This window comes from Ischnura elegans (assembly GCF_921293095.1).
Source record: "Ischnura elegans chromosome 13 unlocalized genomic scaffold, ioIscEleg1.1 SUPER_13_unloc_3, whole genome shotgun sequence".
Lineage (NCBI taxonomy): Eukaryota > Metazoa > Arthropoda > Insecta > Odonata > Coenagrionidae > Ischnura > Ischnura elegans.
The window spans coordinates 3,670,822-3,687,550 of record NW_025791659.1 but is presented as its reverse complement, the minus strand read 5'-3'; the positions used below and the strand labels follow the sequence as shown (position 1 = coordinate 3,687,550).

The following is a 16,729-nucleotide window of genomic DNA, read 5'->3' as shown; positions in this document are numbered from 1 at the left end:
ATCCAGCTATAATGAAGCAGGAAAATTAAAGGAGTGAGACAAGAGTGTGCTCTGTCCCCCGTAATTTTCATCACGTTCACCAAGAAACATACCAAGGAATTAAAAGAGAAGGTCCAAGGAGTGAAGATCCAAGAGGAAAAAAAAACAATACTGTATTTCCGATGACATACAAGGCATATCATAGCTGAGACAGTGGGAGGCCTGAAGAAAATTCCATCAACTATGGAAAACATAATGACATAAACACAATGATGCCATCCTGGATTTCTTTGTCACAATTCGATACAGTTTGGCCTTTTTTGCTATAATTTGCTTGATTCGTTCAATGGTATTAGTCTCAACTACAGTAGAACCCCGTATTTGCATTATCGGAATTTACGTTTTCTCGCAAATTGCAAGTTTTTTTCTGGGTCCCGTCATATTTCCTATCTCTCCAATGTAAATAGAACCCTGTATTTACGCCGTGTTTTTTTCGTTTTCCCGCCATGTGCATCACGACGTGCCGGCTAAAAAAATTATTTGCCTACTAAAACAATAAATCGTGCATATCAGCCCTTAAAAACTATCTTTTGGCTTCCTTTCGCGCATTTGTATTTAAAAATCCAAGAGAAAGAGACACAATGAGAACTATTTTCGGGAAGAATTTGAATGTGGCGGGACAGAACGCCACTAACGTCAGAAAGTGGAACTACGTCATCTCGTTTTCTGTCAGCGGCGGAAAGATTCACCATATGAAAGTAGGTGTTTTGAGCAATCGAGCTATGTAATAATTATAATGCAAGAACTCCTGAAGCAATGTTGACAATAATCATGTAGCCTATAATTTGATACGAGAGTTTGAAAGGAAACCAGACGTGCTGAAACGTGATAAATGCCGGAACTATAAAACTTGACCGACAACTGGGATCATTTGCGCTGACTTCATTCAACAGTTGCCTAGCGTAGATGGGTTAATTAAATACTTAAAAAACACTTATTTAAACTTGAATTATCCCATTCACATAGCAGCGTATCGCAAACAACTGTAACTTTAAAAAATTATGAAGTCTCACGACAGTTTGTACTACTTCCTTGATCGCCGAGGAGTAGTTCAGACACTCGTGTGTTGGCAAGTTATCCTCAATTAGTACGGGATATAGAATTTATCCTGCTTGAAAATGGAAATTCGAGGTGAAAAACGGACATTTTTAACAGTCGAGAAAATCAAAATTTTAGAGCTACTAGTTGATTCCCACACCGGAACCCGCATCGATTCAAACAAATTCGTGGTGAAAAATCGCGATGCCATTGTAAAATATGCAAACCGGTGCGGACATTTATCAAAAAAGAGAATATATGTGAAGAATTCCAGGTAAGAAGAAATAGAAAGAATTCCAAAAGAGTAGTTTTTAGGTGAAAGATCATCAAATGTTCCTGCAAATGGTGTCATCTAAAGGCCTGTTTACATAGTAAATTAACCCGTACAAGTTAATGTCTAAATTATGAACACGAAAATGCACCGTGTATTCACCCAACTTGTGCGTATGCGTGAACAGAAAATAGAACCTGTTCAAATGTGGTTCATGCATTCATAGTCGTATTTAGAGGCGGGGGCCCTACCAAGCTGCTTAAAAAATAGACAAAATTTGAATACGGTTATCACAGGAGGATCTATGGGGGGGCATGTGCCCCCCCAGACACTTAAAAAATATGCAAGATTTTTAATACAGTCCAGTTATCATTGCGTTTGTTTTGTATAATGTGGTATCATTGTGCCCCCCTCCAGAAAGAAATCCTGGTTCCGTCCCTGATGGTCATCATTACGTTCGCTTTATTTTGTGTATTACTCAAGGAGGTTCAATCATTTAATTCAATAAGAATAACTTTGATATAAAAATAAAGAGAAATTAGTAAAGTCATTGTTATATCTCGTTTTTAATCTCAATTAAGACAAGATCTTTTGCCTGTCAGACCCTCTGTGCCCCTCCCAGAAAGAAAAATCCTGGATCTGCCCCCGCCTACATTCGTACATTTCCTGTCCCGTTCCGGTCCACAAAAATCATTCATGCAAGCAGACATTAATGTATCGTGTAAACAGGCCCAAAGGCCCTTGAGAAAAAGTATTTCCCCAGAAGATTGGGAATCGAAGATTCCACGGCATCTATAATGGTTGGTTGGATAGATTCAAAAGTAGGTACAGTCTTGTATACAAGATGGTGAGTGGTGAAAGCAAAGATGTTAACATAGAGACAGCAACTCAGTGGAAAGAATCTGAATGTATTAGACTTCTGGAAGGTTACAGCCCAAAAGATGTTTTTAATGCAGACAAAAAGGATTATTTTTTAATTTTTGTTGCCAGCTGTGCTTCAGAGGGAAGCAATGTTATGGAATAATGCTTAGTGAACAATTAAAAAATTAACATTTCCAAAGCCAGAGTGTGAATAAAAGTGAAAATTCTCTATTTCCCACTATTTGCATTTTCCTGCAATTTACACTTTTTTTCTTGGGTCCCTAGAAAAGTGTAAATAAGGGGTTTTACTGTATGTGGAAGTTAATACTCGAAAATGAAAATAAGACTTTGTTCACATATAAGACTTCATTTCCACAGTAAATGTCTAGCCCTGAGAGTTGTACCTAAGTATACGTTTGCTTTATATTCAAATTTGTTGTACTTGAAAATGACATCTATGGATGGAAAGATGTCGTATGGAAAAAATAAATCAGTGGAAGTGAACTAAGTCTTCTTTTCATTTTCGAATATTTACTTCCACATAGTTGAGCATGATACCTTATTGGTAGGGGCACCGAATTTTCGCGAACCGCGAAACGCGAATTATTACGCGAAATTTCCAGGGCTGCGCGAAATTTCGCGTTTAAGCACTTTTTCTGCGAATTTGGCGCGACCTTTTCTACTATTACCGATAAAAAATACCCCGTTACTTTAAGTTTTCTTAAAAAAACGGTATCTAGAACCGATCGCATAAAGTCGGTGCTTTGCAACCGGCTCGGAACAGTGGCGAGGATTTGAATTTGGCGCCCAAAGCCGAAATTGTCTGCAGCATATTCATGGCCAAAAAGTGAAAAAACGCATATATAGCCTTCCGATTACATGGCGTCCATGTTTTTTTCTTTACTTACTTTTTAGTTACTTGCTAATTCGCGCATTTAAGGGTTCGTCAGTTTGTCGCTCTCGCCAACATTGTAAAATTCTGTAGCCGCGGCCACGGAGGCCGCTTTCAAACAAGCTGATTTTTCGTCTGCCACCATCCACAGCACGGTGACGTTCTCTCAATTGGCTATAGGTCTCTATGGATGTCTGCAAACGAGTCGAATCTCGCCGTTGATGGCACGGCGCACATTTCAATCCGGTCCGGCGATGCGCCGTCTACGGGGGGTGCGCTCCGTTGAACGCAATATAGACTACGCTACATTGAGGCCGCTTTCTGACGAAACTAACTTTCGCCGGCCGCCGTTCACGTGAAATTCAGGCGGCTCTCTGACGATACGACTCTCTGCAACGCCGTGTGCCGTGCCGTGGACGGCGCCCGCGGAAAATCGTTTCGTCTGAGAGTGGTCATAAGATTGATTCATGTATATATACAGAAATTCTTCGACATACGAGCAAAATGCGTTTCGAGAGCCTATTCGTAATTTGATAAACCTATGCAAGGCGTGAAAAAGGGTGGTTATCCTGCAGAATGCAACACCGCATTACATTTTGCGTTAGTTCATGGCCGCTCAGTTTATCCAGTGTCGCTGTACCGGCGTGTTGAGCAGTTTATTGTTGAGGCTATAAGAACTGTGACTGTGAAGCATGCAAATAAGTTTTCAATTAAAGCAACAATTTTAGCTATCTTCATCACAGAATGTATTTTGATCTGACTTACAAGTTACAACAAAAAACCTGGTGAAAGAACCAGTGGCTGCCAGATGTAATGAGACATATTGGTCAATCATGTATTCTTAACAACGTGTTATTTAACTTTTTTACTTGGCAAATAAAATTATGGAGACGTTTTTTACAGAGCTTTCCTGCTTAACATATTTCGTGAAATTATTTTCATTCACTTCTTGTGGTTGTTCATTTAAATTTTCCATTAATTCAGATAATTAAAGTTCATCCTTGTAACTGAATATTGAGAACCCGTGGGGGAAAACCAGACCGGTAACTATTGAGAACCGAAAAAATTTAAGAACCGACTCAACCTTAATTTATTGAATTCCTTTGCCCTAGTCAGCAATGCACAGTTTGGAAAAGAAAATGAATCTTCTCTTAATAGTCTCAAAAAATCTGCGCAACTTTCCATGTGTGAGGTCCTGAAGCAAATAGGTGTAAAGAATAATATGAAGTTGTCATTCCTTGTATACAGTGACCCAGGGAGGAACATTATTACAGCCATGGGAAGATTATTCAACACAAGGTGTATATTGACAACTGATGTGAGGGACTTAAGCACAATAGGGTAGTTTCCTTCATCAAAGAAAACGAAAGGCATTGATTGCGATTCGTTACCCACCATTAGTGTATTCATAATTTACAAATTATTTGGTTTTTGAAATACCGGTTTAGACGAATGGCAAGGGTCAAATTTTATCCTCATTTGAAAAAGGCCAGATTGGCGCCCATGCGATTCCACTCCACGTGACGTCACAGGGACCTAGTTTCTACACGAGAGGATAGGAGTTATACATCGTCTGAGGTTACCAATGCATGCATGAGGCACAGAGCTCAGGGAAACATGTCTTAATAATCACTTATTAAAACTGGTTAAGTTCGGAAAGTTTTCTTCGTTTGATAAGGTATTAATAAACCTTTTTTAAGCCAAGCGCTACCATTCAGCAAGGTACTCAGCTTCCCGCTGCCAGCCTGCGACGTATCAGCGTTAAGCCTCGCCTCAAGGTCACCTCACCGGGCGGGAGGGGGAACCAGAAATACGACGTACGGAGATATTTCCCGACATTCATACTTAAGCGTCTCGTTTTCGCGCGCTTGAAATTTTTCACTTTTCATTTAATCGTGAAAAATAGATGTTGTCATTTAAAAATCTAAAAGCGTGAAATACGTACTCCAGGAGTAATAATCTTTCGATTAAAGCAATAAAAAAATAATAGGAAACCACCCTATTGTAGCTAATGTCCTCATATTATCATTAATAGAAACTCTAGAACTTCTTGGCTATTCTGCTTTGAAGGATTCTGTTAGATCAGTTCAGGACAAAGGAAAAGAATTTTCAGTACTTCCACTAATTCTTGCCCTTTGAAATGATTTTCCCCATTTTGTAGAAAATGGTGAGAAAACCCTGTGGATACCTGTGGCAAATGTTGATGTAGAAAGAGGCTTTTCCATGTATGGAAATATAAATATAAGAACCTCTGAACTTCCAAAAAATGCAGAATTAAATTCAAGTTTGATCTCTTCATTTGTGGATGGATGGATTCAATTCAAATGGATCTCAATTCCAGTAAATGAAGGATTCTGCCAATTTTAAATTCCAGAGTGTGAATAACTTCAGATGGCATATTCCAAAAAAACTTTTATAGATACAAGCAACCCATTAGTAGATAAATATATATTTGTGAGTGTTAATATTATATTTTGTGTAAGACCTTAAAGACTTTTGTTATCAATGTGTTAAGTGAAAACATACATATACATTTTTTATATCATGCAGGCCAATGAGACATTGAAATTTAGACCAATCAAAAATATTCCCTGTCTGTACAACTCCCACATTTCTCTAGCGCTATGAGGTTGAAATATGTACATACATAGCAAAGAGTGTTTATGGTATGAGTATCTAACAAATGCTTAACTTATTCCTCTAGCATTTGCTTTGACCCTTCTTTATCAAGGTTTTTACCGTTAAAAATATATTTAATATGGTAATAAGCATTTTTATTGTTAAAATTATTGTTCTGGGGATAAAAAAAGGAATATTTATGACGAGTGAATTTTTATGACGAAACTGTATTTTTTGTGACGAAATTGAAATTTTATGACGAAATTTTAAACTGCAATTGACAGATTTTTATGACGAAATTCACAGTTTTTATTCCCCGATAACCTTTGCCTCTACTTATTGGGTCGGAATACTGATGAATATTAATCCGGTGTCCCACAGTCAAACTTGTATACAAATTTTTTTATCTAATTTTGATACCACGCAAACCCACCATCTCCCACAGTCAAATTTGTATCTTCAACAGAAGAGTTTTTGGCTCCTGAATATAATGACAAAGCTAAGCCCATTGCCAAGGCTGCTCTTCCATATGTCTCCACAATCTCGAGGAAATTGTCTCGTATTCTATAAAACGCAACATTGAGACAATTCACAAGCCACCAGAAAAACTACGGAGCCAACTTGTGAAGGTTAAAGACAGAATGGGACTCAAGACCTCTGGCGTCTACCAAATACCCTGTGAATGTGCAGATAGCTACATTGGGGAAACAGGAAGAACAATCGAAACCAGGATATCAGAACATAAGCGGTGCATTAGACTTGGATACCCAGAGAAATCTGCCGTAGCCAGCCACTGCATTAAAAACAATCACACCATCAAGTTCAGTGAAACCAAAATCCTCTGCAAGGCAAAGGGATATTGGGACCGCCTTACAAAAGAGGCCATCAAAATACGAATCGCAAATAATAAAATGTATAGGGACGCGGGTTTCAACCTCAGCAAATTGTGGAACCCAATGATAAAAAGAATGGGTAAGCTGAGAGGAGGAAAGAACTCTAAATAAAAAAAAAAAGACCAATCATAGACGACCTGACCTCCCCAACGGTGTATATAAGCCCGGCACTAACCAGGTCCATCATTGGCCCTGAAGACGATGGCAGAGAAGGCCATTGAAACGTTGGCAGCAATGACCATCATTACCCGGCTGATTTGCCGTGAAGATTTCATCAACAGCATTCGCCGGCAAAGCACCAAATCCTTTAAATATTTGTTCTCTTCTAAAGAAAATGAAACTAAGAAATGAATTTTTCCCCTTTTTCCATTCTTAGCGGTAAGGGACTGCGGTCATGCAATTGTTTAACCAGTCAGTGTCCGAAATTAATATTTGTTCTTTTCTCAAGAAATGTAAACTAAGAATTGAATTCTTTGTCTTTTGAGCTGCGTTTGCAATTTTTAAACCAAATTCTACGATAAATATTAACTTATATCTCCAGCTCTGTATAAACACCAATATGGAAATTGTTACTGCATTAAATGCGTTAAAATTGAACTAAGAACTTTGTTTAAAATTTGACAATGCTCGGAAAAAATGAGAAGTTCAATTTAAAGTCAGCAATTAAGGTGAGAGCAACAATTGGGTAGTTTCCTTCATCAAAGAAAACAAAAGGCAATAATTGCTATTCGTTACCCACCATTAGTGTTTTCATAATCTACAAATTATTTCGTTTTATAAATGCCGGTTTAGACGAATGGCAATGGTCCATTTTTATCCTCATTTGAAAAGGGCCAGATTGGCGCCCATGCGATGCCACTCCACGTGACGTCACAGGGACCTAGTTTCTATAGGAGAAGATAGGAGTTTTACATCGTCTGAGGTTACCAATGCATGCATGAGTCACAGATCTCAGGGAAACATGTCTTAAAAATCACTTATTAAAACTGGCTAAGGTCGGAAAGTTTTCCTCGTTTGATAAGGTATTAATAATCCTTATTTAAGCCAAGCGCTACCAGGCGGCAGGGCACTAGGCTACCCGCTGGCAGCCTGCGACGTATCAGCGCTAAGCCTCGCCTCAAGGTCACCTCACTGGGCGGAGGGGGAACCAGAAATACGACATACGGAGAGATTTCCCATCATTCCTACTTACGCGTCGCGTTTTCGCGCGCTTGAAAATTTTCACTTTTAATTAAATCGCGAAAAATAGATATTGTCATTTAAAAATCTAAAAGCGTGAAATACGTACTCCAGGAGTAATAATCTTTCGATTTAGGCAATAAAAAAATAATAGGAAACCACCCTATTATCCATGTGCTAAATACATTTCAGCAATGCATAAGCTGACCGCGAACCAATGCCGCACGTATGGTTGCAAACCCAGAAAGGGGGGAGCACAACTACTCTTGAAGTCCAAGACAATGCTGAGTCCCAGTGGGGACCGGTTGAAAAATTTTCCGCGAGACCCTTCTTAACAAATGTCCACCAAAAATGCTCCTTACCACGAGAAAGAAGAGTCTCTTGGGACTAAGTACAGCAGTCATGCTAAGACAAACACTCCACCGTCTCAAAAGGGTTAAGGCTTGTAGGACAGTTTTTTCTATTCCATCGACCAGGGGCCGTATTCTGTAACTCCAAACCGATCGGTGCGGCACCGATTCCTCGGGTGCGACGTCACACCGACTCCCGGTAAGAAGTCGTGCGATTCTGTACGAACCCGATGCGGCACCGACGAGAGGACGGGAGATCGTCGATAGCCGTACCGACAGCAAATAGGTGTCGATACGGCCACCGACTAGTGGGTTTCATGAACTCCCCGGTGCGCATTGTACGTTTTATTTTGTTTTTACCTCATCACCGAGTAAATAATGAGGTTTGCTGCAATGTTATCTTTTTCTGCCCCTTCGAATAGGCCACTATAATTCACTGTGTCTTCATCTATATTGATTACCTTGACATAAATATAAGATATTGGTTAATAAAAATGAGGTTTGCCACTATATAATGACTTTCTCTCATTTATGTTACTACTTTCACTCGCTTGTAATAGGAATTCTTTCACTCTATCATCATTTATTTGCTCCTTTGACATAAAAAAGATATTTTTGATTAAATATGAGTTTTGCCGCAATGTTATCACTTTATCTCACTTTGAATAGGAAACCATTATTGCACTCGATCATCATTTGGCGTTTCTCTCGGCATAGAAATAAGATCTTTTTATTTAAATATGAAGTTTGCCGTAACGGTATTAGTTTCTTTCATTTGTAATAGGCAACTATATTTCATTTTATCGTCATCCATTAATTCCCTTGACGATAAAAGAAGATATTTCTTAATAAGTATGAGGTTTGCCGCTATATTATCATTTTCTCTCACTTGGAATGCGCTCTACTTATACATATGCATTTCGCCCGATCACAATTTATTTACTTCCTCGTCATTACACTTCTTTCAATTACACCCAGCTCCATATTTTTATAACAATTTCCTAACTTGTTCCTCTTATATAACATTTACATTTGCTTTTGAATCCTACATTCACGTTACATGGTATATGATTTTCGTCTGCTACGGTGCCAATGGCATAACCTTCCGTTGATAACATGTAGACGGAACTTACTTAATGACAACTATATTACCAAATCATGAATAAATAGCAATATACGGAACCAATATTTAAAAGAAACTACAATCTCAAGGATAGTTTCAATATTTCATTCCAGCAAAAACAATCTCCATCACATACAAACTATATTGTGATGTTGTAATATCGTTTCCTTCGATTCTGTAGGTACAGCATTACTACCACACAATAAGCATTGTTAACAACTTATCCACTATCGATTATCTTAATCTAGCAATAAGTCGTAATTTCTGCAAATAAAAAGATTGAGAATGACGACACCAAACTGTGCCAATGAGTTTTCACTTGTTTTTACCCTTCTTTCATTGGTGGATACACGTTAGATGACTTCTAACTTCGGATATATTCGGATTTTCCCTGTATGGGAAGGAGAAGGAACCGTACCGACTGCTTGGATACCGACGACCATACTGAATCGCTGAATTTGCCGTCGTCGGTATGGAAACCGTCGTCGGTACGGAATGATGTGCTGTCAGTGGGCTGGGAAGGGAAACCGACCGGTGCGGTACCGACGAAATACAGAATACGGCCCCAGATTGAACCATGATCATACATGCACATCCACTCACCGACCGTCTTGCCGTTGCCCAGTTGACTGATGGAGATTACCAATTGGAGGAGGAGCTGCGGAGCCGAGTCGTTTAGCGCTTCATGTATGATCCACTGGTACAACTCTTCCTCGTTATGCACCATCGACACGAAGGAATGCACATTAATCGACGATATTTTACCCCAACTGAAAAGAGTAAAAAAAACTTTACTGTATTCCGTAAAACATTCATATTCAATCTCATGCCAACCTGCCATATCAATTTCCACGATTTTTAGTACAAAATTTTAATACTTCCCAGAATTAATGCTAATAACACATCAGTGGTATAAAGGGATTTTGAGGAGAAATGCAGTAGTATAAAACTAAATTTTAAAAATTGGATCCCGCCACGAAGAAGCTGGAAAATGAAAGGAGTGAGACAAGGGTGTTCTCTGTCCCCCATAATTTTCATCACGTTCACCAAGGAATTAGAAGAGAAGGTCCAAGAGGGAATAAAAAACCATACTGTCTTTCCGATGACATACAAGGCATATCATAGCGGAGACAGCGGGAGGCCTGAAGAAAATTCCATCAACTATGGAAAACATAATGACATAAACACAACCACGCCATCCTGGATTTAGTTGTCACAATTCGATACAGTTTGGCCTTTTTTGCTATAATTTGCTTGATTCGTTCAATGGTATTAGGCTCAACTATGTGGAAGTTAATACTCGAAAATGAAAATAAGACTTTGTTCACATATAAGACTTCGTGAACAAATATTTCCACAGTAAATGTCTAGCCCTGGGAGTTGTACCTAAGTATACGTTTGCTTTATATTGAAATTTGTTGTACTTGACAATGACAAAAAATGACATGTATGGAAAAAATAAATCAGTGGAAGTGAACTAAGTCTTCTTTTAATTTTCGAATATTTACTTTCACATAGTTGAGCATGATACCTTATTGGGTCGGAATACTGATGAATATTAATCCGGTGTCCCACGGTCAAACTTGTATACAAATTTTTTAATCTAATTTTGATACAACGCAAGCCCACCATCTCCCACATTCAAATTTGTATCCAACCTTCTTTTGGTCCAATCTTTTGTATCAAATCGGAGAACGCCCAACAGGTTAGGACAGGTTCTAAATATTCATCCAATTTATTATTAGTATTGTATTCATTAGAGTGTATTATTCGATTTCATGTTCCTAGCTCCACGAGTGGGGTGGTGAGGAATTACGAGAGGGTCTACATCTACATCTACATAATACCCCGCAAGCCGCCTAAAAGGCAAAAGGCGTGTGGCAGGGGGTGTTAGGACACCAGCCGTTTACAGCTATTAAAAAAAAAAAAAAAAGAAGTTGGGACAAGCGTTTATTAAAGTCCTTTATTGTTCGGGGGAAAAACGAATTCTTATATCTATCAGTTCGGCTAAAAATCTCTCTTAATTTATCGCTTCTGTCGGACCTGGAAATATAGTGTGGCTCTAAGATTATGTTCTCTGTGTCGCTCTTAAATACAGTGGAAGCCCCTTATAACGACTGCTGTTGGGAACAGAGAAATCTGTCGCTATAGTGAGTTGTCGTTGTTACCGAATGCAATTACATCGTCACAAAAAAATCACTCATCAGGCGTCACCACGGCTGTTTCTGCCGAGAGGCGAAAATTGCAGCATGATAGCCGTTTTAAATCATTATTTTGAACATTTAATTCACTAATGATCATATTCACTTGCAATCTATGATCAAATCATATGTAATAATGCAGGATGCTATATGCCGAGGCATTAAGAAGTCGATTTTAAAAGTCCCAGTTTCAGACTCACTCGTACTGAACTGTGCATTATGAGCTGTTATTATCCTTATTTCTTGGATGCTCCAAATATACATGTCATAACTACCAGTTATGGCTATGCATCAGACTATTAAATGCTAAAACTTCGGAATCTGTTCAAAATTTCATACCTTCTATCTTTCCGAGTAGTAATGAAAATGATGGGTGGCTGCTGCAATTGGGTGACGAAAGGAGCGTGATAAAATTTTAGGGTTCCACATGAGCATTGCAATTCTATCTTTTTCAGGTTAACGGCGAAATGAAGGTGGAAGTAATCTTCTTATGCTTCAAGTCTGCCTGTATGAATGGTTTACTATCGTGTTTCAAAACAGCCGACTCAAATGCTATCGGAATCATGAAACCGAACAGCATTACGGCATCTAAAAGCATATTAGTCATATCAATTATCTTCGGTGGAAAGGGTGAAAAACTGTTTCAAATAAATAGAAGGACAAATGATAAATGAAGTCCACTCTTTGTCTGTCTAGCAATATTTATGTTTCGTAGAGATTCACGCAATCAGACGCAATATCAGCGGATGTAGAGACCTCTAGCGGCAGTAGCGCACACTTTTTGATAGGAATGCTGACTGGAACTGAAGAACGTGAAGAACGCTTGTAGTGTTAGGCGGCATTAACACAATTTTAACGTTTCTTAGTTCTATTAGTGGGTGGGCTGGGCAATTGTCAATGAATAATAGTACTTTTTTATTCCTTCCACCAATCCTGGCATCAAACGCTCGTAACCACTGCGTGAAGATAGCAGCCGTCATCCAAGCATTTTTATTTGCTTCGTAAGTGCAAGGGAGAGTTTTAACTCCCTTAAAACATCGGGGATGGGCGGATTTCCCCACCATGAACGGTTTTAACTTATCTGAACCATCCATATTGGCGCATAAAAGAACAGTTACGCGGTCTTTCCTTTTCTTCCCTCCTTTGCGAGTTCGAGTGGCGAGAGTTTCGCCCGGGAGAAGGTTAAAATTAGGGATGAGTCGATTCCACTTTTTTTCGATTCCGATTCCAATTTCGATTCCTTCAAATCGATTCCCGATTCTCGATTCCGATTCCATCGATTCTTACTCCTTATGGCAGGTGGGATTTTGATTTATCTGTAGCATCGCTGTCATTAAACTTTAAGAATTGAATGGAATAAAATAACTAGGGATGGACAGATCCAGGATTTTTGGAGCCAGATCTTTCGAATCGGATATTTTCTAATCCAAATGCATTTTCAATTTCCTGCGATTTCACAAAGTCATTATTTAAGTTTATTGTGGGTACATACAATCAATGGAATGGTTTTTATATTTTCATACACATTTTAATATTTTTATAAATGAAAAATTATTTTATGGGCTTTCAAGTTGTTTTTTTCAAAACATCTTTACATACTCAGGGCCTAAACTGTTACGCTTGGGTTTGGAAATGAAAATAGGAAAAATCTTAGGATAAACCACTGACCAGTAGCGTAGCAAGAGGACCCCCCAAAATATAAAAACACAATTACTTTCCTTCATAAAAGGAAACAAAATATTAAAAATCATGAATTTACAAAAATGAAAAAAAAATGAATCTCTGAAAAATGAAGTTTTTTCTATTATGAAGGGCGTTAAAATTAGTTTGAAAACCTCTCCTTTGTACCCTGTTGTTTAAAAATTTTTCCCCCTGGTTTTGGACCCACCCTTAACAAAATTCCTGGCTACCCCCCTGCTATCGACTGAATTCAAATTTTCCTCACACGCGTTTCCCCCGAATTTTACTTTCTCATCGCATACGGACTTGTGTTTCATCCGAAAATGCTTCAGTATGGTGAGGTGGATTTAGCACATCCTCGCAATAATTTACGCCATAGTGCACGCACACTGCATTCATTGGTTCTCCGGTTAATGGAAATGTTTATACACAATGAAAGACATTTTTATTGGTGCATCATTAAATTAAATTGCAGCTGCGCAATCAGCAACACAATTAAAAGTATTTAAAACTGTATTAACGTCACGTGCGACGAGGTTTTCAACCGCTCAGCATAAGGAAGGAGTGGGCAGCAAAAGCGTGTAAAGGAGAGGTGGAGGGGAAGGAGCAGTAGCATAGCCAGGAATTTCAATTGGGGGGGGGGATCCAAAACCAGGGGGGAAAATTGTTGAAAAAACCAGGCACTAAATAATGGGTTTTAAAGTAATTTTAACACTTTCCCAGAAAGTCACTCTCCTAGAATTTGTAGTCTAGAAACGGAGAATTGAAGCAGGTAGGCCAAAAAAGGTCAGTTGGTGAGACGAGGTAGGGATGAAACACGCTTCAATTGTTTTCGTGTGATTTGATATTTTCCTTAGAAGACAATGATTTTGGTCCGTGTGATTTCGGATGCGAAAAAAAACAACAGAGGCACGGGCTGATGGACGGCCGAGGGTGGTTTTCTGAAATCTGCGACACAGTTACTTTTGAAATGCTGAAAATCCTGGCCACGGCTGAAATTCTACTTGCAACCTCTGCGAGAGCTTTCAAACAAAACAGTTCATGAGTAGGACAAGAATCGCATGCGACGGCGCATTCGAAGAGAGAATCGGAAATCTTTCCACTCTTATTGCATTCCCTGAAGCTATTATTTAAAATTTCGGATCCAGATCCGATGTCTTCCGCGACTTTGGATCCGATGAAGGGCAATATCCGCTGGTATTTGGATCCGAGGTATCCGATCCGACCATCCCTAAAAATAACAATAGCCGCGGTGGCTACATTCTCGTTTGGCCGCGGTGGCTAAACAATAACGTAGCGTTCATTGCGTCCATACATACCAGAGCAGCCTGGCGGGTGCGCGGTGGCGGCCGAACGCAAACTGTCGAGTCCGCCCGGAGGCCGCGGCGGCTTATGCCAAGCAAGTATAAACTTCCTCAAGGGTTGCATTGATGAAACTGGGCTATACAAACGCGAATGTGTCTAATTTTTTTATTATTGACGCAGGCGCGTGTTAGTCTAAAAAAGTTACTTATATAAAAAAACCGCTCTCAGCGCATATTTATAAGAAACTTTTTTCACAGGAAAACTCGCTCTCTGCACGTTTTTATTATCATCAGACTTCAAATATCATTCGAAAGTAAAAAAATATATTTCGATCTATTATACTTTAAAATTGGTGGTCCAGATGAATTCTCCGAATGTGATTCATAATCGTAACAATTTGATTTGCCGTGACCAGCGGTTAATAAAAGAACGGAAAACGCATGCGTTGCTTCCCGATCCCGTGGTTTCCAATTTTTTTTCTCTGAGAGTTGCTCATGAACACGAGGTATTTCAGGGTTCGTCGGTTTGTCGCTCTTGCTGACATTTTAATGTTTCCGAGGCCGCTTAGGTATGTTCGTTGCAGCACCCGCGTGCGGGGCGTATCCTCCGCGCCGGCAAGGCTGACACCGCGGCCGCTTAGGTGTGTGGCAGCATTTATGCCCCAAACTTATAGTCTATGCTCAAAACATTTATCTTCCTGGAATCGATGGAATCGGAATCGACTTTAGGCGATCGATTCTCGATTCCGATTCCGTGCCCGAGAATCGGTGGAATCGAGAATCGACATTTGGAATCGACTCATCCCTAGTTAAAATATATGCCCGTCTCATCCGCGTTGTAAATATCGCAGGGGCTGTAATTGTCCAAATAGTCTTTAAGGACCGGAGCCCAGCCTTCCACAGCATTAACGTCAACACTTGATGATTCACCGGATAGTTTGACGAGGGATATCCCCTTCCTATTTTTAAATCGTGCAAACCATCCATCCGAGCACTTAAAATTGTCTTCACCAAGCCTCTCACACAAATACTCAGCTTTAGCCTTCATCATTGGGCCGGTGATAGGAATCCCTGCGGCTCTTTGCTGGCAAAACCACGAGAAAAGAGCAGTTTCTAGCTGCGGATGCTCTCCGGGCCACAGGTGTTTTTTGAGTGCTTGGACGCCCTTCTTTAAGCACTGACGAACGAATTTGTTCTTTTTTCTTTAAAATAGTGAACAATATCGATGTATTAATTCCAAATCGCCTCGCTATTTCACTCTTTGAACACTCTCCACTTTCACAATCTGCAATAATTCTCATTTTGGTTTTTAAATCCAAGGACTTGCGTTTACCAGCCATGGTGCTAGCAGACGGGCGGAATAATTTTTAACCTCACTGCGGAGGCGCGGGAGGGAGATGACAAAAGAGCAATGAAATGTGTACTCGAGAAATTTATTGAGGAAAGAAGAATAGGAGAATACGGAACATGTAGACGTCGACGTTGGCGGAAAATTGCCGTTTTAAAAGCATTGAATTCCAGAGATGTGGCACGTGGTCAAAAAGTCAACCTGTCGTAATTACGAATGGCGCAAGAGAGGAATCGAGCCATTATCGCTAATACGAATTTATTTTACATTTAAATCATAGGGTTTAAAATGGTTCCTTGGGTAGCTGTCGCTAATTCGAGCTTGTCGCTATATCCCGTACTCGTTATAAGGGGCTTCCACTGTATATCCATTCTTAATTGTTCAAGCAATCTAAGCCTAGCGCGCAGCCTCCGAGTCTCCAACGGCTCCCAGCCTAATTCGCTTAACATCTGGGTAACACTGTCTGTACGCCCGTAGCGGTTTTTGACGAAACGCACAGCCTTCCTTTGTATTTTATTCAGCTCGCGGATTAAGTCTTTCTGCACCGGATCCCATACACTCGCTGCATATTCAAGGTGCGGTTGGACGAGAGCGAAATAGCACCTTTCTTTTACTTTCTCATCCGAAAATCTTCCCACAATACGCTTGACGAATCCTAATTTCTTCAGGGCTATGCCGCAAATATTCTTTATATGAGTTCCCCACGTGAGGTTCGAGGTTATCGTAACTCCCAGGTACTTCACTTCGTCTGTTGCCTTTATGTTAATGCCATCCACTGCATAAACATTGTTAGTGTTGGACGAATTCCGCAAGAAATGTACCGCCATGCATTTGCTCAGATTAAGTTCGAGTCCCCACTCTTGACTCCACAAGTGAACGTTGTTTAAGTCCGATGATAGATTTCCTTAGTCAGAGTGATCACTAATTTCGC

The 16,729-nt window shown here is 39.7% G+C and overlaps 1 protein-coding gene across 2 annotated transcripts in view; it reads right to left on the bottom strand.

Moving 5' to 3' along the window:
* The window catches only part of LOC124172899, a 96,212-nt gene that overhangs the window by 66,910 nt on the left and 12,573 nt on the right, over positions 1-16,729 (bottom strand). For both annotated transcript variants that reach the window (XM_046552403.1, XM_046552404.1), the window contains one exon: positions 9,869-10,035. The gene's annotated coding sequence lies outside the window, so the exon portion shown is untranslated. The remainder of the gene's footprint in view (positions 1-9,868; positions 10,036-16,729) is intronic.